The following is a 27,274-nucleotide window of genomic DNA, read 5'->3' as shown; positions in this document are numbered from 1 at the left end:
ATTGTAAGAATTATTCATCGCTGAAGTTTCGTATGAGCACATTTAGATATCAACTACTTCGGGAGATCCCACCAGTAAATAAAAATATGATTTTACTTCCAAAGTATTGTATTATCTCTGTTCAGGACAGGTTCCAAAAAGAGAGAAACATGTTTCTTAAGAAACAGTATGTCATGACTTTTTTTGTAATTTTTCATAATAAACTTACTATAAATAGCAGAAATAATAATTATGATGTAATTTTGACTCTCTGGAATATTCTTGCAGTTTACTATATCCAGGTGCACACATTTTTCTCTGTTTGAAGTCCATATGTTGTCAGAAGAGATGCCAACGGTAGAAAGCTGAAGAAAGATAACTGTGGCCGGAAAAGTATGGGGTTTTGACAGTAAAAATGATGTAAGACGTATGGAAACGTGACATGAGATACACTTGGGTAGAATTTGACCCGTCCATGCTTTGAGGTAAAAGAAATTACATCATGACTGCAGGTACATGTACTTGTTGAGTAGAGACATAGATACTCGAGAAGTACGGTAGAGATTTTCTCAGGAAGTAAGGCTCGCTGGTTTGAGAAGCCCCTAATCAGGGTGTTAATAAGTCTGCATAATAGTATGCTAATGAACACTGACGACAAACATTGATCATGCCGACCAGAACACTTTGCACAAAAAATAAAATTTTTCAGATTGCTGCAAATAGGTTTTTGAAAGATTGAACTATTATCACGGCATTCATTTTTGTTGATACTAAAAAAAGTTGATAACTTATCTGTTATCAACAAAAAAGTATGGATATGAGAGAGAGAGAGAGAGAGAGAGAGAGAGAGAGAGAGAGAGAGAGAGAGAGAGAGAGAGAGAGAGAGAGAGAGAGAGAGAGAGAGAGAGATATTATATATAGACCGTTGCAAAAATTTAATGCTTGTAACTTAGGAGAATACTGGCGTCCAGGTGAGCTCGTGATAATCTTCTTCTCCATCGATAACACCGTTTTCGGAAAATGGACCTCAGAACGCGGAGTTGCTTGTTGGTCTGTACGGTACTCAACGTTCGTCTATAGTGTCATGCAGCTATAGGGAAAGTTGGAAGAAATTATAAAGGCGATGGATTTAAAAAATGACGAGGCAATATATAACTACGGGCCTAGCAATATCCAATAAATCATTGTCCTGTTGATATTTGCAAACTGAACAAAATGGAGAACATATTGAAGAGAACACATTTCCGACTACTTTGTAGTCTACATACGTCAAAAAAACGCCAATGTCTGACAATGTGTACGCATACATGTAATAAAGACGTTATTGCTAAGGCTACATTCACAAACACTTCTCGGGGAATCCAAAAAAAAAAAAAATTCTCCGATTTTTTAGTGCCCGAAACAAACTCAAAACGCGTTCAAATGCCCTTTCTGATTTGCTATATTTGGAAATCCCTCAAAATAAAACTGACCTGATTTGAAATGAACATATTTTTATGTGTGAGATAGTGTGAGTGTGTGTATAAGTGTGTGTGTGTGTGTGAGAGAGAGAGAGAGAGAGAGAGAGAGAGAGAGAGAGAGAGAGAGAGTGTGTGTGTGGTGTGTGTGTGTGTGTGTGTGTGTGTGTGTTGTGAGAGAGAGAGATAGAGAGGAGGGGGTGGGAGAGAGATTCTTTTCTACTAAAGAAGGAGGGCGCTGTTTTGACTATTTTCTCACTCAGAAAAATTAATCTTGTAAAATAGAAGAACAACAATCACAAAGAAAAGGTTCGAAAATAGGCATGACTTCCCTTACCTGTCAGGACAACTGAAAATTCTCTCGTCAGTTCTCATCTTGATTATGCAAATCTGATATTGTATGGAATGCCGCAGTACTTGTTCGATCGATTGCAGCGAGTACAGAATAATGCCGCACGACTAGTAAAAGGTTTGAGAGAAACTGACAGATATAAACGCAGTCTCTCATTGAGCTTCACTGGCTGCCTGTAAAGGCGAGAGTAATTTTGCTAGTTTTTAAGGCCTTGAATGGCAAAGCAACAGTATGTATATTCGGGATTTGTTCACACCTACCAGCAATGCACGTTACAATTTACGTAACAATGGTATTCACAATCTTCTTGTACCTCGTTCATTTAATACACTCAACGACAGAGCGCTCACTATCTGTGGGCCAAAACTATGAAACTCAATTCCCAGACAACTAAAGTTAACCACTGACATCGATCTTTTTAAGCGTGAACTAAAACACATTTGCTTAAACAGTACTATAAACTGTAGAGACCAAATGCAATGTGTTTTTTTTAACAAACAGCTCTAGCCCACCTTTTAACATTGTTTCCAGTTTTATTATTCGTTTTCAGCAGTGATTTTTAACTTGCAGACTTTTTATGGTTTATTATTAATGTGTGTAGCGCTTTTGAATATTTAGGAATAGAAAAGGCGCTCTAGAAAATAAATAAACTTAAACTTTAAAATAATTGACAGAGTTATTTAAAGGGACATTGGGTGTACCTTTTTCATAGCTTCGAGTCCCCGGTAAGTCCTAAAATCCCTTCAAATGCCTGCCAAAACTACCCTTCATATTTTCTAATCCCCCGTCAGTTCTTCCGCCCTCCTCTAAAGTCGTCTGTGAATCAGCCTAAATACATGGTTCGCGTCCCATCGTGTCCTGACGTAATTGTTCTCACGCGTCGATTAAATGGCCACCTCCTCAGTCTTTGTACCCCCGGGCAGTAATATGTGCATGTAATACATTTACTTCATTTTCGTAGTTGTCAAGTTTGCTGAAGTGGGCAGCTTTTCGGAAACGTTAGCTCAGAAATGAAAATCAAGTTGCGCAGCAATATCCCATCATACTATGCACATACATTGTACCCTGCATGGCAAGTGAATCCGCAAAATGTGGTCGAATTTGTATCCGACAAGGTTTATCTTCACAGTGTAGGCACTCTGGTGGTGTCTTCGCTTCTTATTAAAAACAATAACAATCGGCTTTAAATGTGCAAAATACCGAGCAACTCACTTGTAAATATAAAATTGAAATCTTTCTTCTGAAAAATTTCATTCTATACTACCTTTCTCTGACCTACCCTAATATGTTATATAAATATAACATTTTGGCCATGCATATACCTGATTCTAAAGCATGCAGAGGGTCATGAATCAATGGAACAACAATAGAATTATGTTAATCAGAAACATCGCCTTTTCAATTGAATATTGCCAACTTAAGCCTATTATACTGGATCTTGACGGTACTACCGCAAAAAAGACCGATTTGTTGCCTACGTACAAACGAAATGGAACATGATACATTGTGACTGTTCTGAAGCTGGTACCCTTGCACTTTCTCATGCTAAGGATATGTTACGGCGTTTAACCTAACAAAATTTGTAAATAGAACTGGATTAAATTTTTTTGGAACTCAACTGATTATCTAAGTACTGTAAATCCCCAAGGAACAACGACAGAAATAGATGATGTCGTAGCTTATCTCATTAGGAGATCCATAATGCGTCGAAGGTGGCCTACCTTGACCGACTGAGGGCGCCTTTCTTTTGCTTGGTCATGCATACCCCTTTGTGTCACAGGTTTTTTCTTCGTAATCCATCCCATGCGTCTTTAACATTTCTTCGTTTCTCTATCAGTTTAACCAATAACTAATCATCCCTCAATGTGTACACATTATTCTAGCAGGTTTTAAGTAATGCTTAAAATGGCACTGTTTGTCCGTTGGGGTATACTGAGTACGTTTTACTTTTCAGTCTACATATTTCATTTTTTTCCCTTTCAGTATGATTTCCATTGTGTAAATTTACTGCGGCTGGTTTGACTCTTGTACTTAGTATTATATTAAGTTTACATCGCACTGCCCACCATTTTTTATCATTAAAGAATATTGTTTTTAACTTTTCGCATTTTAGGCCATGGAGAAGACCTCAAGTGTGTCACGGTGCACCGATAAGTGTGTAAAACGAAGACTGCATCAGCCGTTGGGACTTGTTGTTTCTTCGAAATCGACGACTTTCTAGCATACATGCAAGAGGACATTGAGTGACACTGAAATCGTTCATGATTCATTTATCACATGTTCATCTAGATAAATTTGTATGTAGTTATAAGCTTGACGAATGTGTGTCCTGTGGACAGTAAATTTCGCTCTTTATTGTTGACTTTCTGTATCCCAAGCTGCAATCTCTACACAAGTCAGGTTGAAAATCCTTTGCGAAACACGCACAAATATACTTTTGATCTGTTAAGTTTGGTTGATTCAATAATATTAATGAATTCCTACATCGTATTTACCTGTCATATCTAAACCATCTTCTCTACATTGGTACAAATGGCTGCTCACCTATATCAGACAGGAGGGGCGATTTCAATTTTGAAATTCAAAACTATCTTTGCTTAATGAGTAATATTTCATAGGCGCCCAATTCATGCAGCTTATAATGTGTATATTTCTGACTTGGCGCTCTTATGCATATGACAGTTTTTAAGTATTTGATGCCGACCCAGCATCCATGGCCAGAAGTCGGGATTTTTTCATTTTAGACATTTTTACATTTTAGTAGTGCATGTTTGACATGTTAGGTCGGAACTAACGTGCCTAAAATGCCAAACGTGCAAACCTATCGTGTATCGTGCAGACCTAACGTTAAAGAACCTATGTCTAAGATGGTTAGCATTTTAGGGCGTACAAATAAGTCCTATTCTATCATGCCAATCGTGCAAACCTATCGTGTATCGTGCACGCCCAACATGTATGCACCTATCGTGTCTAAAGTGTCTAACGTGTATATCATGACTGTACGATGACATATGGTACCATTCGACTTATCTGGACATACACGTTAGACATTTTAGACACGTTAGGTCCGTAAACGTTGGGTCAGCACGTCACACGATAAGTTTGCACGATTGGCATGATAGATTTTGACTCGTGGACAACCTAAAATGACATACACGTTAGACATTTTAGACACGTTAGCTCCGTAACCTCAGGTCGGCACCTTATACGATATGTCTCAAGATTCACGTGATGGCCTAAAAACACGGTAAGGTCTAACTCTATCATGCCAATCGTGCAAACCTATCTTGTATCGTGCAGACCTAACGTGTACGGACCTAAAGTGTCTAAAATGTCTAACGTGCATGTCATTTTAGGTTCTCCACATGACTCCAATTTCTATCATGCCAATCATGCAAACCTATCTTGTATCGTGCAGACCTAACGTGTACGGACCTAAAGTGTCTAAAATGTCAAACGTGCATGTCATTTTAGGTTCTCAACATGGGTCAAAATCTATCATGCCAATCGTGCAAACTTATTGTGTAACGTGCCGACCTAACGTGTACGGACCTAACGTGTCTAAAATGTCTAACGTGTATATCATGACTGTACCATTCAACTTATCTGGAGCCCCTAAAATGACATACACGTTAGACATTTTAGACACGTTAGATCCGTACACGTTAGGTATGCACGATACACGATAGGTTTGCATGATTGCCATGATAGCTCTTGACTCATTTTGAGACCCTCATTGGACATACACGTTTGATATTGGCATTTTAGACACGTTAGCTCTGTCAACGTTAGGTCGGCACGTTATACGATATGTCTCATGATTGCCATGATACAATTCTACTTATCTTGAACCCTAAAATGACTTAAACTTTTGACGTCTATAGACACAATGTCCTTAAACGTGTATGTCATTTTAGGTTGTCAACATGAGTCAAAATCTAACATGCCAATCGTGCAAACCTATCGTGTATCGTGGAAACTTTTGACGTCTATAGACACAATGTCCTTAAACGTGTATGTCATTTTAGGTTGTCAACATGAGTCAAAATCTAACATGCCAATCGTGCAAACCTATCGTGTATCGTGGAAACCTAACGTGTACGGACCTAACGTGTCTAAAATGTCTAAAGTGTATATCATTTGCGGTTCTCCACACTAGTCTAACTCTCTTATGCCAATCGTGCAAACCTATCGTGTATCGTGCATACCTAACGTGTACGGACCTAACGTGTCTAAAATGTCTAACGTGTATGGACGGTCCAACTTAACTTTGTAAATTATGAATGTCTCAGGGACCTGATAATATTTTACCAGAGATGGAAATGATTATTTGACCAGTTTGATGTCAAATTGGGTCTAAAAGATAACATCAGAGAAAACCGTAGCTCGGTATTTAGGACCTAATCAAATCAAACAGAGATTTTTCAAGTAGCAAGGGTCACATATCCTGGCAAGACAGACGTATACTGAAAAAATCTTAAGGATCAAGATTATCTCATAACCCCGCTGCTCAGCTAATCTATATGGGGACCCAGTAAGAAGAAATGTTTTGGATAGGAAGATTAAATTCAGTATAATTCAGATGCAGCCGTTTGTTTAATTTGGTTACATTTTCAGCAGTCTTGTATTTACACTTCGATAATTCAAAATAAATGCAGATGAAAAAGAAAGCGTTTGTTTCGATTCATTCGTTTCAGTTTGGCACATGGCATGATTAGAAATACTCAAAGCGAGGCCCCTGTTGCCAATTGAAGGAAACTTGAAAAGTCACCACATGAGGGCGAACGATAAGGGCGACATCATAAGTTAGCGTCGGATAATTCAAAATCTTAGTTCTGTAAGTACGATGATTCAAAATCTTAGTTCTGTAAGTACACCCTCACAGAAACTTCACCAGTCCATATTAAATCTATTGCTAAGCTCTCCTATGTCACATGATATGAAGCAAATGACGGTATATTCCGGGGTTGAATCATTAGGCAAAAGGTTACACGCAGCAGCATTCAACATAAAGGCAACTCGGAAAAAAGTTCAGAGCAGGATTTGACTGGTTGGAGTAGTGTGAATGGAAAGAGCAAGATCAAGTGAAACAGGACTATGGGGAGTTTTGAGTGTTTGTGATGGAAGCGGGCCAGCGAAGTGCTTTTTGTTTGTTTGTGTTTTGAAGTGATGAGTGAAGCGAGTGAAACTATGGGTCGCGTAGGGACAATTTTCATATTGTAGCAAGGTGACCAATGCGGCAAGCTTAACTCTCCCCGAAGTAGTTTAACATCCTACAAAATACTTTAGAATGGTATGTTTATTAAAAAAACGCCTCCGGTTAAAATTGCTAAAATTCGGCCAACTATAGCTTCCCATGCACACATACACAAAGCATTCCCCTATCCTAATCAACTTGCCTTCACAATATCAACATACCGCTACCTCTTCTACGACTTAGCCATGTACGAGCGTCTAATGCCATCGACACGTTAGATATTGAAATTCAAGAATTCGTAGCACAGTCGATGTGGTATAGAGTTACTTTTAGCCTAAACTATCTTTCTAGGACTTCGAACAATGATTATCAACCACATTCCGAGGTAACATTAATTTCGTATATAATCTGTGATCATCAGCAAACAAATTTACTAATTGAATGAAAACATCATGAATGGTTGAGATTTTACATGCAACACGTTTGGAACTGATTTTGAAGAATAGGATGTTTTAATTGTTCAAATTATCAAAGACTCAAAGAGAGGCTTCCTGGCAGTACTTTACGAAATGACAGTCTCTTCACGATGACACTACAGTCAGACAGTAGAAGCGGTCACACTTCTACTCTCTATGGTAAAATACACAAAATTTTGCAGACAGCTTTTGTTTCGCCAAATCAGCAATGGTTGCTCCAGCCCAACCATTCCAAACATTGGGATTCCAAATATTTCTTAAACCCAATTATCCGAAGACAATTAAATATGTCAACGATTCTGTGGTTTCAATTGCAAACTAGAATCGAAACGAATAATAGAAAATCTCTTTCGGGTAAATCTAGGCAAAGGTACGATCTACATACCACAGGATGAAGTTGAGGAGTCGAGTCAGAATGCGAAGAGCTCCACCCAGAATCGGCGTCGGACCAAATGCACTATGTTCAAATATTAGCAGCACTGTAATGCTTACTTTTACTGTTTCAGGTTCTGATGCACATCGCACTCCAACTCGAAAATACAGTGAACATATACGTAAGTGTAGCATTTAACAAGAAATAGCTTGCCATCACTTTTGATGAAACGAGACAATTCTGATAAATCTCCAGTTCAATAATATGCAGTTCTTGTACGGTGCCAGAGATGATATCTTCATGATTGTTAGAATATTTATTGCACGAATTTGTCGGAGAGTATATTATTGAAATCTATGTACGAATATCTATCAAAATTACATTGACCTAGAAATTTTGAAAGGTCAAAGATACAACCACAGACGAAGACCTGACATTTGCCTACATTTGTTACAGTCCTCTCATCCAAACAAAAAGTTCATCAAAATTACCTGAGATAGACTTTGTCATGCAACAACAAACTTCAAAGAAAAAGTGTCTCGTTTTTACATTCAAAAACTACAATACTCACCTAAAAACGACCATACTTTGTCAACAAACACACATTGGAAATTGATCAAACTGAACAGCTGATCTATTACATTTCGTCTCGGTCTGATCCATTTCAGAACAAAGAGATCGAACAAACTCTAAGAAAACTAGCTTCAGCGATAAGATTCTTATTTCAATTATTTAAATCAAGCAGTAATAACGTAAATGAAACATAATAAATTACGGGATATCCTTGAGCAAACAAAATGAAATGAGGAGTACACGAATGGTCAATCCAAGAAAACACAGCATTAAAAAGGTTAATGATAATATAATAATTCTAGCCTCGTCCCAGAGAAACAACTATGTCATAGCAAACGGAACAACGGGAACACGCCCATTAAAGTCAAGAGACAGTTGAAGAAACCAATTTAAAATTACAAAATCAAATTCTAAAGATCTTTTGGTGTCTTAAAGGCCTATAACGATTCACGATTCAGTATCAAATCATCACAATTCCCGGCCGTGGTATCACCGATGAAAACAGACTTTCAATGCTATGACATCCTCGCCAACTTTATTATCTACTGAAGTAATTCGTTTGAAAATGACAATCAAAACTACCGATTCTTCAACATGACAAAGTAATTTAATATTTTCATTACAATGCTATTGCTTGTCTCTTACTTCAAGCTGACGAGGCCGCCTGGCCCTTCAAAGAACTGTTGTAGGCTTGACCAAACGTCGACGCTATTGTGAAATAGAAAGTTTTACATTACCAACCGTTAGAGGGCGACACTCGGTATGAAAACTTGGATTGGCGGCTAAATTGTGTTGTCTCATGAGCAACGCGTTCTGCGCTCGGCCGCTTTTCGATTGTCTTATGGGTCGGTAGTTTATAATTGTTTGGTAAGAGCCAGATAATATTGTCGCTTTGATGACGTACGAAAATACCCTGAAAGTAAAGTCTGAATAGGTCAGCATTTAAATAATAGTTCTTGCTGGCTCTACGGGAATTTAATCGATCTGTGTTCTTTGTTTTTTTTGCGCCAGAAATATCGACGTTTAGTGTGGAGGTGACCAAAAAGCATGACCTTTGTGTAAGTTTGGACTGTAATCCAAACATGGCTGTGCACGGGAAAGCAATGCATTTACTGTGTTCTTGTTCTTGCTTGTGTTTGTTGGTACACACTGGTACATGAAAACAATAGTTTTAAAACTCTTTTAATTGAATTTGAAATGTCGTTTTAGCAAAATTGCTAGAAAAAATAAACACATATGCAACAACAAAAAATTAAGATCTCTGAAGGCAATACGTACCAGAAACAGAAAAATTCAAAGTTTTTTCCAACCTTCTTGAGGAAAATTTAGACAATTTTCTTTCATAACAGCCATAATCAGGGATCGGGCAACCGTGCTAATTTGAAGGTTAGAGAGACACATTACGTCAAATCACAGATATTTGATATTTAAAATGGCCGCTATACCAACGTTTTCGATTTTCACAAATGTAAGACGATGGAAACTGCATTGACGTCATAGGCTTCGAAGAGAGTCAACACAACCAGCAGACCACTGAAGCAAAGTGTATTAAAATTTGAATCTAAATATATTTGCCTGTGGGATGTACTTAACCTTAGGTTTGTAAAAACAACAAAAAGCGTTGCCTCTGCGACAGCAAGTCTAGTTGATCGTTGATGAGCTCGTTTTTGTTTCAGATGCACTTCCACAACCCACTCCTTTTCATCTCTTCAACACACGCCAGAAAATTTACGACAACTCAGTTTAATTCATTTTAGTAACCTTTATTACTAATTAAACAAATAAAAACAAAATCCAAAACAGTTATGTCTATTATTAGAAAATATTGACACCAAAACGCATGTAAAAAAACTCTAAACCTTTGTTTATTCATTCACATACTAACAATTCCATATTGAACACGATTGGAACTAATTTGGGATAATTGGATGGTGAAGTGATGTCGGTTTAATATGCAAATGTAAGCTCATCTGCTTTTCTTTTTAAGTTATTTGTTTTTATGAGTAATTTGTAATATTGCAATATTCAGCTTTGGGCACCTAACACTCTTGAGAAATTTGAAAAATATGAAGATCCAATGATCCCAAATTAGTTCCAATCGTGTTATTATGTGAGTCTCTGAATAAAGCTGAATAAAAAAATTACGCTTGAAGCTATGATCTGCAAAAATCTCGGATTAAAAGCAGATTAAAACAAAGTCTGGAGACAAATTTGACTTTGGAGACGAATTTGTAAGAAGTGTTTTGAGTGAAGGGCGTCCAAGGTTCACCACTTGATGAACGGAATTCAAACGTTAAATCATACTTGTGTACCATCCTGATAAATCTGAATTTTTTTAATGTTCGGTTAAAGCTTTAAAGATCGTTTTCGCTTGACGCCAACAATCTTTGTTTCGGAATTGGTGACCTGTGCTCGCTTTGATTTGTTTTTCAAGGAAAGATTTGAATGTCATCATACAATGTATAACATTACAACATTTGCGATAGATGGATAATGCATCGATGCTAAAATAACAACACTAACATCAAAAGTCGTGAATTTTCGATCCAAATCTACAAAACTACTGACAAACTAAATTTCTTTTTGCACTAGATGGATTATATATCGATGCCAAAATACACTAACATCAAAAGTCGTTAATTTGTGATCCTAAAATACGAGTAAAACCACTGTCAAACTAATCTATCACAACCTACTTCAAATATATACCGGTTAAGAACTAAGAAGTAAGATAACAAATGTATTAATATCTGAAGTAAAATATAATAAATGACTGAATATAGTGGAATAATATGGATATGAATTATGTCACGTGGTACCATAGTGGCATCACATTATCCATTCCAAATGGTAATGACGGTTGAATAAGAAAATATGTGACAATACCACTATAGATACTTAGAGATTGTTACCCATTAGTGTCTGTTCCTGTGTCGTATCAGCATGAGTGTCATTTATGCTGCGTCAGACACGAGACGAAGTCGAGTATCTGACGCGGTACAAATGACACTAATGCTGATACTGAGCAAGGAACTGGCAATACCGAGTATTATATTATAGCTCTGTCAATACCAGTGAATTTTGTGACGTCATATCCATACATTATTACTGATAATGTATTCCATTATTCAGCATTGCGGCCCCACAGCGAGCAATTTTTTTTTTGAAAACGAAAAAAGGACTGCGCATTTAAAAGGAGGGAAAATATCGGATAAACCATGTAATACACAAAACTATAAATCTTGATAATCGTGCACAATATTGATAATAATGTCTTACTGTACGATTTATCACATTTTTTGAGTCCTCGCGCATGCACTTGTCGTCTGTCTGGCTGGCGCTCAGCATACGCTGGTTGTCCTAGACGACACTGGGTTTGACACATGGCATGTTATGTATGTCAGTGGCCATGTAAACGATGCAAGCGTGAAAGGCTACTCGAACCAGCCGTAAACGAGCCAACAACGGCAGCTTGCTGTCATCATGGATGTAAAAAACCGGAAGTGTCTACGGACATACTACGGAGCCATTCAAAGTCTCGGTCCAAGGTCAGCTACTACCAACAATCATGACGACCGTGGACTCTCCGTTGATCTAACATCTCGGCCACCTAATTCTGATGCATTGACTGTAATCGGAGACAACTTTCATTCATCGTTTTTTCTCCATGTCTGTGATTTTACCTGCCTTGTTCTCGATATCGCGACGGTACCGAAACCCTCCAGTATGTTTGTCAACTGTACCTTTCAAGCACCCGTTTACGTCAAGTTCTGTCGTTCGCCGAAATAAATAGCTCTTCTCAAGAAGCCATCGAAAATTAAATTTATAGACACAATTATTATTGGAATATAAACATTTGAATAACAATGTTGAACTCTGTTGATATCGTTAGCAATGAATGCTGTACTACTAGCGACATAATAATGATCGTATTGATCAGCTGATACCATGCAGCTCGCTGATGTCGATGCATGAACATTCCGTTTTCCTCCATCTCTGGCACCGTGTCGACTTTTTGAATGGCATGATATTTAAAGGTGATGTTTCAAGTTTGATATAGACGGTAGGGATGCAGTTACTTTTCATTCCTTCGAAAATACATCGTTTTTCAATTCAAAATGAACCGTGAAAGTGCTGGTCATTTTTTGTGCTGAACGTGCGTGTTCAGTGCAGTGCACTGTGCAGTGTGGAGTCAGAGGGCCGATCATGCTGGACGACGCTCACTGGCTTCAAACTCAGTTAAATTTCCTTTTTTATTCGTTTTCTACAACTACAAATTCACTGGCATTGCCAAAACTATAAAATAATAGCAATAATGCACCCCTCCCGGCCCATAATGGACTCAAGCAAACTTTGCACTTCATAATGTACTCGGCTTCGCCTCGTACATTATGTCGTGCAAAGTTTGCTTTCGTCCATTATGGGCCGGGAGGGGTGCATTATTGCTTAAATAACCGATTTATCATCTGCCCATGCCCAGAATTTTACAAATGATAGGAAAAAACCTACATTTTGGGGCTTTGCTTTCATTCAGCCATGCGCATATATATGAAAACATTCGTGTAAACATGCTCCATTCTTAAACTACGTTTTCGCAGAAGTCAATACCATACACAATAAAATTCTCCATATCATAATGAACACCATAAGAACAGATAACAGAATTTAAAAATAGTTGCACAGGAAGAACTTCTAAGGTGAGAGCTCTAATTAAAATCGTTACCATTCAAAACCCTTCATCTTATTTACATCTCTCCCGATTTCGATCGCGCCTGATCAGACGGTATAGAGCGGAGAGAGGCGGTCATTTGATTTGCTTACACTGAGAGTGGCCATGTCAACAGGTGTAGCGCGCGACATCGCTGTCACGTCACACGCCCACTACCTGTTTGGAAGTAGACCGTACCGTGCGAACAGTATACTATTTACTAGAGCTTGTCTACGAAATAACCTTGTTCTTCAAACGCCCTTCAAATTTTTATATCGGCCACATCGCATCATAGGCGGAGAGAGGCACCCATTTTGTTTGTTTACTTTGTTTACTGTCGAATTGCAAATGTAGTTTGGGAACACTTATCGTGCATATCTCGACTTTTACTGTCAAATATCACGGCTGATATTTTACGGTAAACGTAACCAGGATGGAGGGATATGGGCATGGGTATATGATAATACGTGACAGCAGTAACCGTATCAAAACTGTTTTTCTAAATGTTAAACTCTGATGAAAAAACTAAAGGGGCAATCGCTGTAACTTTTGATAAAATGTTCACAATATTTGTATTGTGAAACAAATATATTTTCTGACTATTTTGGCCAAAGCATTTCGAAATACAAAATATATGCCGATGCACACGCTTTGTTTACAGTCTACGATATCATCGTTTCAATAACTAAAAATCTAGTCACAACAACGAAGTTGAACATAACACCCTTTCAGGCTGTGTTCACAAGTTTAACACTGTCTAGGAATTCAGTTTGATTTTGTCAGTAGAAGAAAAAATTGTTCTTTATGAACAGAGCAAAAATAACTGCAAAAATATCAATAGTTACAGCCATTGCCCATTAAAAGAGTACAAGAAAAATTGAAAATTTCGTATTGCTACTATTAGAATATACTGATACAAAAATCACTCAATTCAAAGGAAAAACTACAGCTGTATTTCCGTTAAACAACTAATAATATATTTTATAAAAAACTTCATGCTCAATATATAAGAAAGAGTAGTTTTTAAAAGTTTCTTTGTAAATAAAATACATGGTACGTCATCATCAACTGTTTCTGTAAAATAAAATGGCTATCTCTACCTGTAGGACAACGACGAAGATGTACATGAGACACATGCAAAACGGGACAGAGAAATACTGACAAATTCGATACCGAGTATTCTTTTCTTCATATTCATTTACGTCTTTCACTAGGTCAAAACGCTTTATCCCCTTTAAAAGTATTTTCAGGGGACTTAAATTCGATTCTGAGAAGACGTCTTTTTCTTCTAATATTTCGAAAAGGTCTGTACCTGTTTTGATGCGTTCCTTCTCCCGTTTTGAAATCACTTTGAGTCCTACAGTAATAAAAATGATGACGTTCATTGTTAGAATCGACGGGTTGTAGAAGAGATTAAATTTATATTATACAAATCTTGTGTAAAGACAAAAATAATTCATTCTCGTAATTCTAGTCAAAAGCCTATCATTCCTCTCTTAGTCTGCTCCACAAAATAAGAGAACATGAACTGATAAGGTAAAATGTGGTCAACATTAAACGCCTCCCCACGGCGACTTTACACAGTAGAAACTTTTTTTTGTTACTCACTGTTTTATTTTGAGAATGAAATATGCATTTTGGCCATGTTGAGTTCAACATACTAACTTTTTGTTCATAGTTTTAGAATTAATGATAAAAGTCATGTTCTTCCTTATAAAAGTCGAAATGTATAGAGATCTCTCTCTTGGAAACTTCACTGATTTGCTAGGGTGAGAGAACCTTATACTCCAGGGATATTTGAAATGGAACATTACATGAAGAGGTCGATCTTGCACAGCGTAGATTATCATTCGAGTTTATCAAGCCTAATCCCGTGGTTCAAACCAGTATCATTAATTCTAATCTGGCTATGGGCGTTAGTGTTGACCATGTATTACCTTAGAAACTATAAAAAAACCTTTCATACCTTACAGGCATGCCTGGTGAGAATCATTTTACATGATGTGAAACACCGATTTACACAAAACATGACTTGAATTGTTTTTCAACTTTGTGGTCACTGCCAAGGCTTGAAAAATAGGTTTCGAACGTTGGAGTAAACTATTTGATAAACTGTTCCATAGAAGCTTTTTGATTTTGAAATAGGTTGTCTCTATAGTAGGTCAGAGAAATGTTGTCACGGGTGGACCATTTGATATTATTGGTCGGGGCCTGGAAGAGTGACTCTAAAGTATTATTTTTTCTCCCTGTTTCACCCGGAACTATTTTTTTCAACTATGTGAGTTCGGGCATGTTTTTATTTCCCCGCTCAGGGGAATATTTCTTCGCGCGCGCATACGCGCACTGAAATGCCAATATTATCGGTTTTTTTTGTTTCTATACTTTTCTTCACGTAACATTACAAAATTGAATATGGGACGAAAAGAAAATGTTGAACTTTACTTATTAAAATGGTGTTATTTGGTGGACATTTTAGTGCTTTAAACTCAGCTTTCACGAAGACTCAAAATATGTTCGACACAAATGATTTCCCAATGAATTGTCAATAGAGACAAGTCAATATCCCAATAGGAAAATTTTCTATTTTTCACTACTTAATACACAAAAATGCAGATCGATGCAAAGAAATCAAAATGCAGTTTCTGCATGTGTATGCTACAGACGTGCTTGGGATTTCTAAAGTTTCAAATGTTTATTTGATATATTGGTTCGAAGTCTGGGTATGCTAATACATTGTAGTTTTCATTTTGGAACGCAGCTACTATTTGGATACGAACAGGTATATCCTGAAACATGTTTTTAATAACGTAATAATCACAAAGTAAGAATATTAAGGCATTTAAGTAGGTCTATTTTACGGGAAAAACTCTGCACCCTAGTTGGACACTTTATGTACGACAAATACTTTTTGACAAGTCATGAAAAGCCTGGCACATCATTGTAAATAACAACAATATGGACACACGGGATATCTTGTGAAGTCTATGTGGAAAAGCTGCATTGATATGTTCAGAAGAAAGGATGAGAAACTGTATCAAAAGCATAATAGATGAATAATGCTACGTAGTTTCAAATTGAGACACTGGCCACATGTAAAACAACAGCAGAATGTGAATTAAAATATTAACCAAATTAAAAAATTGAATTAATTTCCAAGAAAGAGCGCACCGACATTAAAATACATTAGAAAATTGTACTCCCTAAGGGCTCATTGAAAATTAAAGAGGTTACGAATGGGGCGCCGGGGTTGCTCAAAATGAAAAGTAAAGACTTCAACTGTCCATGCATTAATTTTACTTCATATGTGTTGGCAATTTTTTTCATGTTTTTACCATTGTTGGCCTAATTTTTTTCCCAAAGGAATCTTATTTTCTGAATAATTTTAAAATCTCCAACCCCCTCCAAGGATATCAAATGGTCAACCTGTTATAGAGCAACCATCAGCAAAAAGTTGCCTCAATGTATTGAAATGAACTTATTATGCTATACTAAGGCCTGTATGGCCTTTTGGAGGTGCTGAAGCATCTTTAATTCTTTTAAATCTTGCAGTCACCGTGTGAGCTTTAAAATGCGCTTCCACAAAACAGTAGATTATAAAAAGAATTGTAAAAGTTTGAGAGTCCAAATATCTGTCCCCCCAGCGAAATATTCCCACAGACGCATGCTAGCTTAAATAAATGAGCACGAAAAATATCTAACAACGAAATGATGAGTTCACGAAATAACTCAGTCTTAAGCGAATCTCTTAATCATCATATGTTGAAGATCAACGGTAAAATAATTCAATAATTTATCAGAAAATTTAAATAGCGAAAGTTTAAACTTGAAAAAAAAAATTGATATAAACTAAAACGAGAAAAATGATTCGAACGTAGAATTATGAAACAACACTTGACGGTAGTTATTAATGAAAGAAAGCAATAAATAATTTCAGGATAAACACTAAATTGAAGTTGATATTTGCATAAGTATTTAGTAACTATCAATGGGGTTGCATTTACAAACACTCAGCAGAGGGGAATAGGGCGGCCTGGGAGAATCCAAAAGACTTCTCTGATTTTTTCAAATGTCCCCGTAAAAACTGACAATACATTCAAATGCCCCTTCTAAGTTGCTATAATTTTGAAATCCCCAGAATAAAATTGGCCTGATTTTGAAATTTACTGATTTTTTTAAGTGTGTGTGTGTGTGTGTGTGTGTGTGTGTGTGTGTGTGTGTGTGTGTGTGTGTCTGTCTGCCTGTTTACACGATAACTCAAAAACGCCTGAACAGATTGAAGTCAGATTTGGTACACGGGTACCATATGCTACTTGCAAGAACTGATTAGATTTTGGTTAGTGTGGCTTGCATATTAATGAACTTATGCAATATCATTTTTTCCATACAATGGTTTCCCTATGGAGACGGTAATGACAGTGTATCAAGAAATACTGCACAAAATTTCATGAAACTTTTCACAGATGACAATCTCAGAACATTATGATGATACTGTGAGTGTCATGTCAATTATCTGCTCATTTGCATATTTAATGAACTTTTGTTATTAGTGACATAACTCTGAAATTCTGAGAATACTGAGAAGCATTGGGTGTGTCAAGTTAATAATTAGCTCATTTACATATTAAATAAAATTTTGTAATTAGTGATTTAACTCTGAGAGTATTGTGCGAAAGTTGATGAAACCTGCTACATATAATGTTATAACAGATATCCGATTGTTCTTATTACACGGCTCACACGGATGTCGATTATATTGGTGTGAATTAGGTTTATTGTCAAGAATATTGAAAAACATAATACAATAAATCTTTGTCATAGCTAGTTACTCTGGCAGTAGACCGTACACACGGCTAGTCTTATCAGAAGTTTGTCTTCCACTCCGCGTCGTGTGCTCAATTGAACTGCTGTCAGAATATGCACTGTCTGTCTTTGTTCTTTGTTTTGGTTAGTGATTAATCTGAGGTCTGCAAATGTTGCGTAACATCTCCTTGTCACTTTATATGAGACAGGTCAAAGGTACAATTGTTTTACACAACTTCATAAGTCAAAAAGTATGCAGTAATTCATGTCATATTATATTATTTCATGCGTCCAGTAGTGTCTGATAAATATCAATACATGTCGAGTCATCAGCAGTCAATTTCAATGTTTGATTTTTAACACTGGGCAAACTGCTTGATATACAACAATATATACACATATACTGATTCTGTACATGTGTCATATACGTTCAGTATACAGTACGTATGCTAATAAAATGCAAAACTACAGTGTACACTTAGTGTGCAAAGATCTGCATTACGTATACTCATGATCTGCATAGAAATACGCTACGCACATCAACGTATTGGAATGTTCCATATACAAAGATATACGCTGCATATGCAATTAATATTGTGTTCCATATACATCAATATACGTAAATATGCTAAGCGCATATCAAGCATTTTGTCCAGTGTAAGTTTGTAATTTTGTCAAACTCAAAGTCATTCCTTCCATTCAGGGGTAACATTAGTAGGTCAAGTTGTTCTGTTGAGTAAATGCTAAAATTTTCTAGTCTGTGTACTGGATATCCAACATTCTGTGAAGCGTACTACTATTAATGAATCTGTTGTAAAACACGTGAGCACATTCAGTTCATATCTGGTAATCAGAGTGGGTAAGTCGCTAATATATATTTAATAATTCTCTGGCCAGAGCGAGATAATAATATCGGGTGTTGGACGACCGGAAAAAATTGATGAAAACACCCTGAAAGTAAAGTCTGAAAGGTCAGCATTTTGATGATGGTTTTGATACTGAAATATAATCAATCTATATTCGGCCTTTTCGTGCCTCATATCGATGTGGGGGTGGCCAAGAAGCGTTACCTTTGCGTATGTTGTGACAGTTTACACGAGTTCACTAACATTTGCCAGTCTTTCTCTAGCGAGTAAAAAGTGCCGGTCTTACACCGCTACACCCTGCTCTACAATTTTCACAAAATTAACTTCTAGATTCGGCTATTATTCGGCTGTTATCTACACTACAAGATTCCTGTCTCTTTGGCGAGTCAAAATGTGCCCGTCTACACCTCGCTACAGTTCGCTACACTTCCCTACGGCCGCTACAAAATTTTCACAAAAACTTAACTTCTGGATTCGGCTTCACTTCTCTACACGTTGTTAACTAAAACTCTTTCTCTGAGTGCCTGTCTTACACCTCGCTAAAAGCGCTACATTAGCTTTTCAAATTTTGCAGAGAAATTCAATTGTTTAATTTCCCTACTCTCCATCTAACATTCTACAACATTCTTGTCTTTCATAAACAAGTAATACGGTGGTTTCAATCGGGTTCAAACTCACAACGTACTGCATCCAGTCACCTGGCGAAGAAGGCGCAGACAGAACCGCTCCGCCAAATCCCAATCTCAAAAAGACTGGTTCAATAACCGAACTATGTTGTTACACATTTGTTTCCTGACTGCGACCCCTCCACACGCTGTAACACTATTCATACCATAGACAGTAGAGTTTCTCTACTGTCTATGTTCATACTTACACCGAGCTGCGCGTAAGTATACACATCGCTCCTTTCGCTACACTTTCTACTACAATTTTTCAGAGAATTTCAACCTTTTAGTTTCCCTAATCTCTGTTACACATTTAAATTACGCTACTTATGCTGAAGTCTTTCCCTTGAGAAAGCATATTCATTTAACTTGTCACTAGAATCCGTCAAACGGACGGATTCTAATAAGAGGATGAATAATATATTTTTCGCACAGGTTGCACATTGATATAAGTAAAACTTCCTTGCCAAGATTCGCTACACTCGCTCCAGTTCGATATGTAACGAGAAGACTGTCTATAAAAAGTTCGCATCTCAGGTTTTGTAGTGTATACCTCCCAGTATTTTTGAATCCAGCCTAATCATCTGTATTCTGTCATCGTGGAGTCTCATAATGACATCCATGCACTTTTAAAGATCGTATAACCATGATAATGAGAATTATGAAATGTTATCTAAAACCGTAGGATGAAAAGCATAACGAGAATGACATGTTGAATAAGCGTTCTGTATATGTTATTTATTATATCGAATAATGCCGAAAACCTACACCAAGATAGAGGTTTATATACCTAAGGAACAACAGTTGTTTTTTTCATTCAAAATCTTGAGCAATATAAATTTATGACGGACAATGCTATTGAATATACGGTGATTGTTCTTCAAGGAAGCGATGTCTATATACAAACCAATAAGTAGTTGAAGTTCTTGAATCATTTAAGGCTAATAACGCGACCTACCTTTGAAAAACCCGTCGACCCTAGACATTTTTTGCATTTTCAAAACAAATAGAGTAAATTCTTTAAATTTCACCGTATTTTATGGGTCTTGATCAACAAAAATAAAAATAATAAAATTCCTCTGGCCAACCTTCCCTAAATTTTGGAACAACGTTAGCCAGTACATATTTTGGCCTTATTAAAATCATTCGTACTTCGTGATTTTTATCGTATCATTAGAAGTGTAAACAAAGTAATAGTACAAGATAACATCTAATGTTACTTATATAAGCTCGTATACATCAGTACAAAAATAATAATGATAATCTGTACTTGAAGGAAAATGAACAAAGCGTAAGTACGGCCAGGACGATTCTCACATGTGGACTTGCTTTATCTCCGCTCTTTTTCGTAAACTTTGCTCACGTGACGTGTTAACACACATGAGCATATGTCGCAGCGATGTCTGTCTGTCTGTCTGCCTGTGCACTCGATATCTCAATAACGGCTTATCAGATCAGAATCAAATTTGGTACATAGATTCAGTTTGCAAATGGCAAGAACTGATTAGTTTTTGGTGGGTGTGGCTTGCTTACTTTTTGCTCATTTGCATAATTAATGATTTCAGAAAAAACGGCTATACATTGAGAACGACTGCACACAATTTGATGAGACTTGCTACAAATGTTGATCACACCAAGATATATCAGCAGTGGGAACCATTAAGGGGTGACATAAAGGTAGTTGCTAAGTTGCATATTTAATGAATTTCCCTAATTAGGGATATATATCTGAGTGGTGATACAATGACAGCAGTCAAAGAAATTTAATATTTTTATTTCAGCTAATTACATATTTGTATACTTCATTGCCTTTTAGAATTAATATGGTGAATATTGTTCATTATGTTCCTCATAAAAATTTCAATGAAGTTGCAACCATGAGGCAAAGGTTCAAATTCACACATAACTGCAATATATAATGAAACACGTTCAGTTCATATCTTGTATTAGTAACGCCTCTCCCTCTCTCTCTCTCTCTCTCTCTCTCTCTCTCTCTCTCTCTCTCTCTCTCTCTCTCTCTGTATATAGAGCGTACTAGTTATGAAATCATTCAACATTGACTGACATCTATCACACACGATCATTCAAAAGACCATGGTAAATACATTCACATGCGTAAACAGATGAACAAGTCCGACAGCATGCAATTACGTATAAGCGTATTTACAGTCATGTCCCTATTTTCTGTACATAGATTTGTTCCCGTTGTATGACTGGCCGGCTAACAAATGTATGACCCACTTCAATCTTAGATTCAGACACAAGACTGGCAAATGCACACAGACTGATTTTAGATTCATAGTCACAACTTACAAAATATATATGGACTTATATATATCGACTTATGCAGGCTGGGAAATGTCACTGGTAAAAATAGTCTGATGATTGCTTTAAGTAACACATATTATCATTTGTACTTGAGGTAATGTGTATATATATATATATATATAATATATATATATATATATATATATATATATATATATATATATCGAAGCATACAGATGCCCTCGTTTGAAATTACAGTGCTCGATGCTAAGCGGAGCGTTATAGACAATAACACAAATTACTTCTGTCTGAAGATTGCATGATTCATGAAACTAAAGTAACAGATTTCATTACTTTGTATTTGAAGTAATGTGTGTTATATATATAGATATATATATATATATATATATTAATATATATATATATATATATATATAATATATATATATATATGGAATAGGGCTGTTTTTATTGGAGCAGGTGGGTATGCATATTCAAATGAGTGTTTGCGACCAATGTCAGGTCAGTTATTAATGAAGAATTTGCTGCTGTGTCTGCATTTTGAGAGGAATTCTGTGCGCTTGTTGAGGTTGGCTTGCTGTCTGAATAGTACTTTGCCTGCATTGACAAGCAAATCGCTTTTCGTATATATATATATATATATATTATATATATATATATATATATATATATATATATATATATATATATATATATATATAATATATACACTCTTATATAAGCAGAACGTGTGAATTACTTATTTTACATTTGGCCCCTCTTAGGCATGACCCCATATATATATATATATATATATATATATATATATATATATATATATATATATATATATATATATATATATATATAATATATATACACTCTTATATAAGCATGAACGTGTGAATTACTTATTTTACATTTGGCCCCTCTTAGGCATGACCCCCTTCTATTCAGGAGAAAGTAGACTGTTACCTAGTAAAAACTTTAAATTTTTGATCTCATCCTCTGAAAGGTTGACATGAACGTCGTACAGCATCCAACGGCAGTGTGGTATAGTACTAGTTGTGGGTCTGTATATCAAGAAGGAAAAGAAAACATTAGTACGGTTATTATGTACCACACCAGCAATTAATGGCGCAGTTCCTAAATATGACGGTAAGCCAAACCAAATATTATACAACAACACCATTTTAAAGTGTGGTAACGTGATAATTTTAGTGTTGCATCATTTAAACAATCATAGAGGGCCAATCAGTTATGTCACGAATGTTAAATGGGATAGCCTTGTGTAGGCATTTCACGGAGATAGGATGACGCATATAACGTTGGTGATCGGGTTATTGCGCTGAAGATGATCACTAGAGCCTTTCAACTCGAATTGCGCCCCTCTGACAACTTTTAGATGCCAACACTTTTCTACCACCTGACATTTAAAATTGGCCAATGCTTGTCATCTCGGTATCAAATCCTGGTCAGTTACTCAAAATCTTGGAACATACCTATTTTTTCTGACTTTGACAACTTTAGATATTAACACCGTTGCTGAAAACATTTTAACTGTAGCTATGTGCGAGATTATCGTGTATTTTTTACTTCACTTTTCATCCTTTGCCCCAATTCATTGTCACGAAAGTGATTATCTGCTGGTTTTATCACTTTTGAATGTAAAGTCTGTATTCGGTGATAAAATGTTCGCCATCTGCTAGAGACGATATAACGATAACGTCAATTCAAAACATCGACAAAATATGGCAAATGTTTCATGATCATTGTAATTCACCTATACGACGCCGTAACATATGCAGAAATAGTTACATTTCTTTTCTTCACGATAGATATCTGTACCTTTTGTATTTCTCACTGAATTTGCCTTCAGTTTATAACCATTATTCATATTTGAAGTTTTTTGCAAAATTATTCGCAGGACGCGAAAAACTTCTCATGATCTCCATTTCATCGAAACCAGAATTGAGTAAAATTACATCTTCTGCTTTGTTTGCCTGTTTGCTCATGGTTTTTGGTCGTTCCAACTGGTACATTTATACTGAAGCGAAAGCGAAAGCCAAGGCTATATATGAATTCAACGATGTACAAATAAAACATAGCAAAACTTTCTGATAAATCTGAGAGTGAAAAATTGAACTTTGTCATTTGTGGAGGTTGTGTATTTTTCGATCATAGTATTTAGAACTCCGGCAATGCACCGTTTCAGAGTGATTTCAAAGCAGCTAGTGAACTAATAAGTGATTTTGAAGTTACATTTTTGTCAGTTGTACAAGTGTTAAAATAGATGCTATACATGAAGAATGTCTTTTCCCAGGTAAAATAGCTGACGTCGACGTCAGTTTCGTTTGTTTTGTTAATAAGATCTGTAGCTTGTGTTATTTTAGGTACAAAACTGAATTTCTATTTGCGTATCAAAATTGACGAAATAAATATCTATTGAGCTATGATTATTGTAGACTATAACATTTGCCAAAACTTCACATGAAGAGAAAATGGTTAGTCAATATTGCTCAAGATACGATACAAATTTATATTTTTGCTGAGCAGATTCCATGATATGTGGGAATACGAGAGAAAATATTAATACTTGGTAAAGGAAATAATACTCACTTTACATCATACCATTCGGTTGAAATTTTCTTACAAGAGTACGGTCACGAAATCGTGACCGTCTCAGGTCACTCACTTGATCGTCAACACTAGCAAACGTATCTGAAAAAAAGCGATACAAGTTTAGGCACAGTGAACTCAGGCTTCTGTGGGTTGTTGTCTTTTGTTGTATTGTTAGTGTATATACGAGTAAACACACTGCCATCTTTTTTATTTTGTCGTCTGTAAATATCCATCGGAAAACTTCACGCGTATGCTTATACCGTTTATGTTTCTACCTGATCGTATTGATGGAGATAGTTGTCGTCTTTCTTGACATGGAAAGGAATAAGAACATAAGCGTAAAGAAGTCCCCCCCCCCCTCTCTCTCTCTCTCTCTCTCTCTCTCTCTCTCTCTCTCTCTCTGTATTGCATTACAAGTGCGGCTCCTGTTATCTTCATATAATATACTCACTAGTAAGTCGATCGGTATGATAGTACGTAGCAATCGCGATGTTGGTCCAATGTTAAAGGAGGCTTCGAGTCTAAGCTTCGCACAAGAGTTTGCGTGCCAACCTTTATCGAAGATAGTGACAACCACGCTTTGCTGAACCTTTGGCGTACTGACCTTTGTGAAATCTAACGTTTCAAAGCTTCGGAAATGATTGTTTAGGCAAATATTGTTCCAAGCTTCGATAACTACAATTTTGCGACAGGATTGGTTAGCGACCTTGGACTATGTTATGGCGCTAGTAGATTCAAACAAGGTTTGTATTTCCATGGAGCTTCAGGTCGCCTGCACTTCGAGTCAATTGCGAATTTTGTTCAGTTTAATTGACTCAAGTCAATTTTGCTTCCGAGCCTAGTGAAATCAATGGTTTGAAAGTTATCACCAAATGCTTATAATAAATTAATAAATCAATAAAATATATACAAGTAATCAGGCTTGGAAGCAAACGAACGCGGTTGAACATGTGTATTCATATATTACGTCGACATCGCGACCCTTTCATCGATCATGGTCCTGTGCTTTCATATCGCTGCTGAAGAGTACGGTCCTGGTCGATGCATCATGACAGAACCACTACACGACAAGTTTCTTGTTTACGACGTTTACTATCGATGTAGTGAATTATATCGAGTGTAGCCAAAACAAGCGACAAAAATCCGAGAACACCATTGAAGTGAAAAATATACTACAGAGAAGGTGCGCACATTTTACGATTCGCCTTGTTCCGTGTAAGTTTCTGACACAAGCATATTAAAGACACCTTCAAGAAAGTCAACCTTTCGTGTAGGTCGTTGAAACAAGTATTATATATTTAGGCATGCCGGTGACGAAATACATGGACAGACGATGTAAATATCTTTGAAATGTTTTATTGTTCTGCAATAAACTGTGGATGTACACAGATATAACAATGAACGAGTACTTCAAGCTGTACTCACTTCAAGTTTTCCCTAATCCGCTCACAAATTCCTTTCTAGCAGATGATAAATTCGGCATATGGGACGTGTAAGGAATGACATGGATAATTCTTGAAGATGAACTGACCGGTACAACTAATGCTGTATCCACCTTGCATTGCATTCATGGTGTAGAGATGCCGTATGCAACTTCAGTGTGCGCGCTGAGCGAGGTCGATCTTGACCCGATATTCTGGTGGGCCTTATAGCACAAGACCACTAATTAATTTCCATAGGCCACCCCAGTAGCATGAGCTCAAATTTCCTTTCTTTAAAACATTCGACGGCACGAATCCTCTTAATAGGTTTATCAATGTCAGCTTGATCACTGGTGAATTTTTCATGTAGGCAAGTCCACGGAAATTTTGAGATAGCCATGAAAATAGCGCCCTCAGTGGTGACTCTGAAAAATTCAGGCTCATTGTAATTATTTCCTCGGACCTTATAACTCCCCATATAACTACAAAATGGTACAGTCATCATTTACAACATTAGCATTTTGATTCAAGCAGAAGAATATCTTTTACTCCGAATTAAAGTTCAAACCAAACAATCATGGATCCATGCAGGTATCAAAACTTCAAGGTCCGCACTATTTTTCTGCCTAGGGGAACAAACCCGGAAGTGAATTAGTGGTCTTGTGCCTTATAACTTTCGTGAAGGACCAAGTTTATTTTCACAGCACGAAAAATTATTCACATTACCCAGTCCAGCCTATATTTTACACCTAAAGTTGTATTTGACTCAAAAATAAACATCTTTCAAATTGTAAAAATTGGCTATAGGCTGCGTTTAGGCATGAGAGAATGCACACAAGAGCATTGGTGTGAATAGCGCCGGCGGTTTTATTTTAGGCGGAGTTCGAGTGCCTCTGTGCAAAGGTCATTTTCTGGTCGATAGACATTGTAGTTTTCCATCATCCCTTAACCAACCTTTCTGTAATTAGAGCGCTAAACAGTTTGAAAAATAATATTCTGCATTATATTCTGCATTTTCTCGCATTATTCTTAAGTAGTCATGAACTTTGCCCAATTAATAATCGTGAATTATCAATAAATTTACAGTTCAAAGTTTCAGAGAGCGAATCGTACGATTGTTTTTCAGGAGAAGAAAGTTGTGTTAAAGTTAGGATTGTTCTAGCATTCCTATCGTATCGACAACTATCATGATTATTACTAATAAGACATGTCTTACCTGTTAAGGGTGACCAGGTGCAACAAATGCGCGCCGGACGTATGCCGACGTTGCTATGACCAAGTAAACAAGAGCTATGACGTTTTCTACGTTTCTCTGATCCAATCAGATTGCCTCGGACGACACTATTATTGGGTAGGTGTTTCAGCAAGCGTGCTTGAATACGGTTACGATCATCCTTAAAACATAAATCCAAAAATTTCACTCCTGTGTCATAATCCTCAAAAAGTAATATTTCATGTCGTTGCAAGGGAAAAGCAAATGAGAGGAATATGTAGAATGTTCAGCCTAATTCAAAATG

General features: G+C 36.6%; 2 long non-coding RNA genes across 2 annotated transcripts in view; one reads left to right on the top strand and one right to left on the bottom strand.

Moving 5' to 3' along the window:
- LOC139152693 (uncharacterized) overlaps window positions 1-6,458 on the top strand; it is a 33,822-nt gene extending 27,364 nt beyond the window's left edge. The window contains exons 2-3 of the long non-coding RNA XR_011556686.1: window positions 3,902-4,616; window positions 5,948-6,458. This is a non-coding gene — a long non-coding RNA (uncharacterized lncRNA). The remainder of the gene's footprint in view (window positions 1-3,901; window positions 4,617-5,947) is intronic.
- Window positions 6,459-11,572: 5,114 nt separating this feature from the next.
- On the bottom strand, window positions 11,573-27,032 carry LOC139152690 (uncharacterized). The gene is made up of 4 exons (XR_011556684.1): window positions 26,974-27,032; window positions 24,334-24,435; window positions 22,690-22,787; window positions 11,573-14,472 (listed from the first exon to the last, which is right to left on the bottom strand). It is a non-coding gene; the product is annotated as an uncharacterized lncRNA (long non-coding RNA).
- Between the last annotated feature and the right edge of the window lie 242 nt (window positions 27,033-27,274).

The sequence above is a fragment of the Ptychodera flava genome, chromosome 16 (genome assembly GCF_041260155.1).
Source record: "Ptychodera flava strain L36383 chromosome 16, AS_Pfla_20210202, whole genome shotgun sequence".
NCBI classification, from domain to species: Eukaryota; Metazoa; Hemichordata; class Enteropneusta; family Ptychoderidae; genus Ptychodera; species Ptychodera flava.
This window is presented reverse-complemented; position numbering and strand designations above follow the sequence as displayed.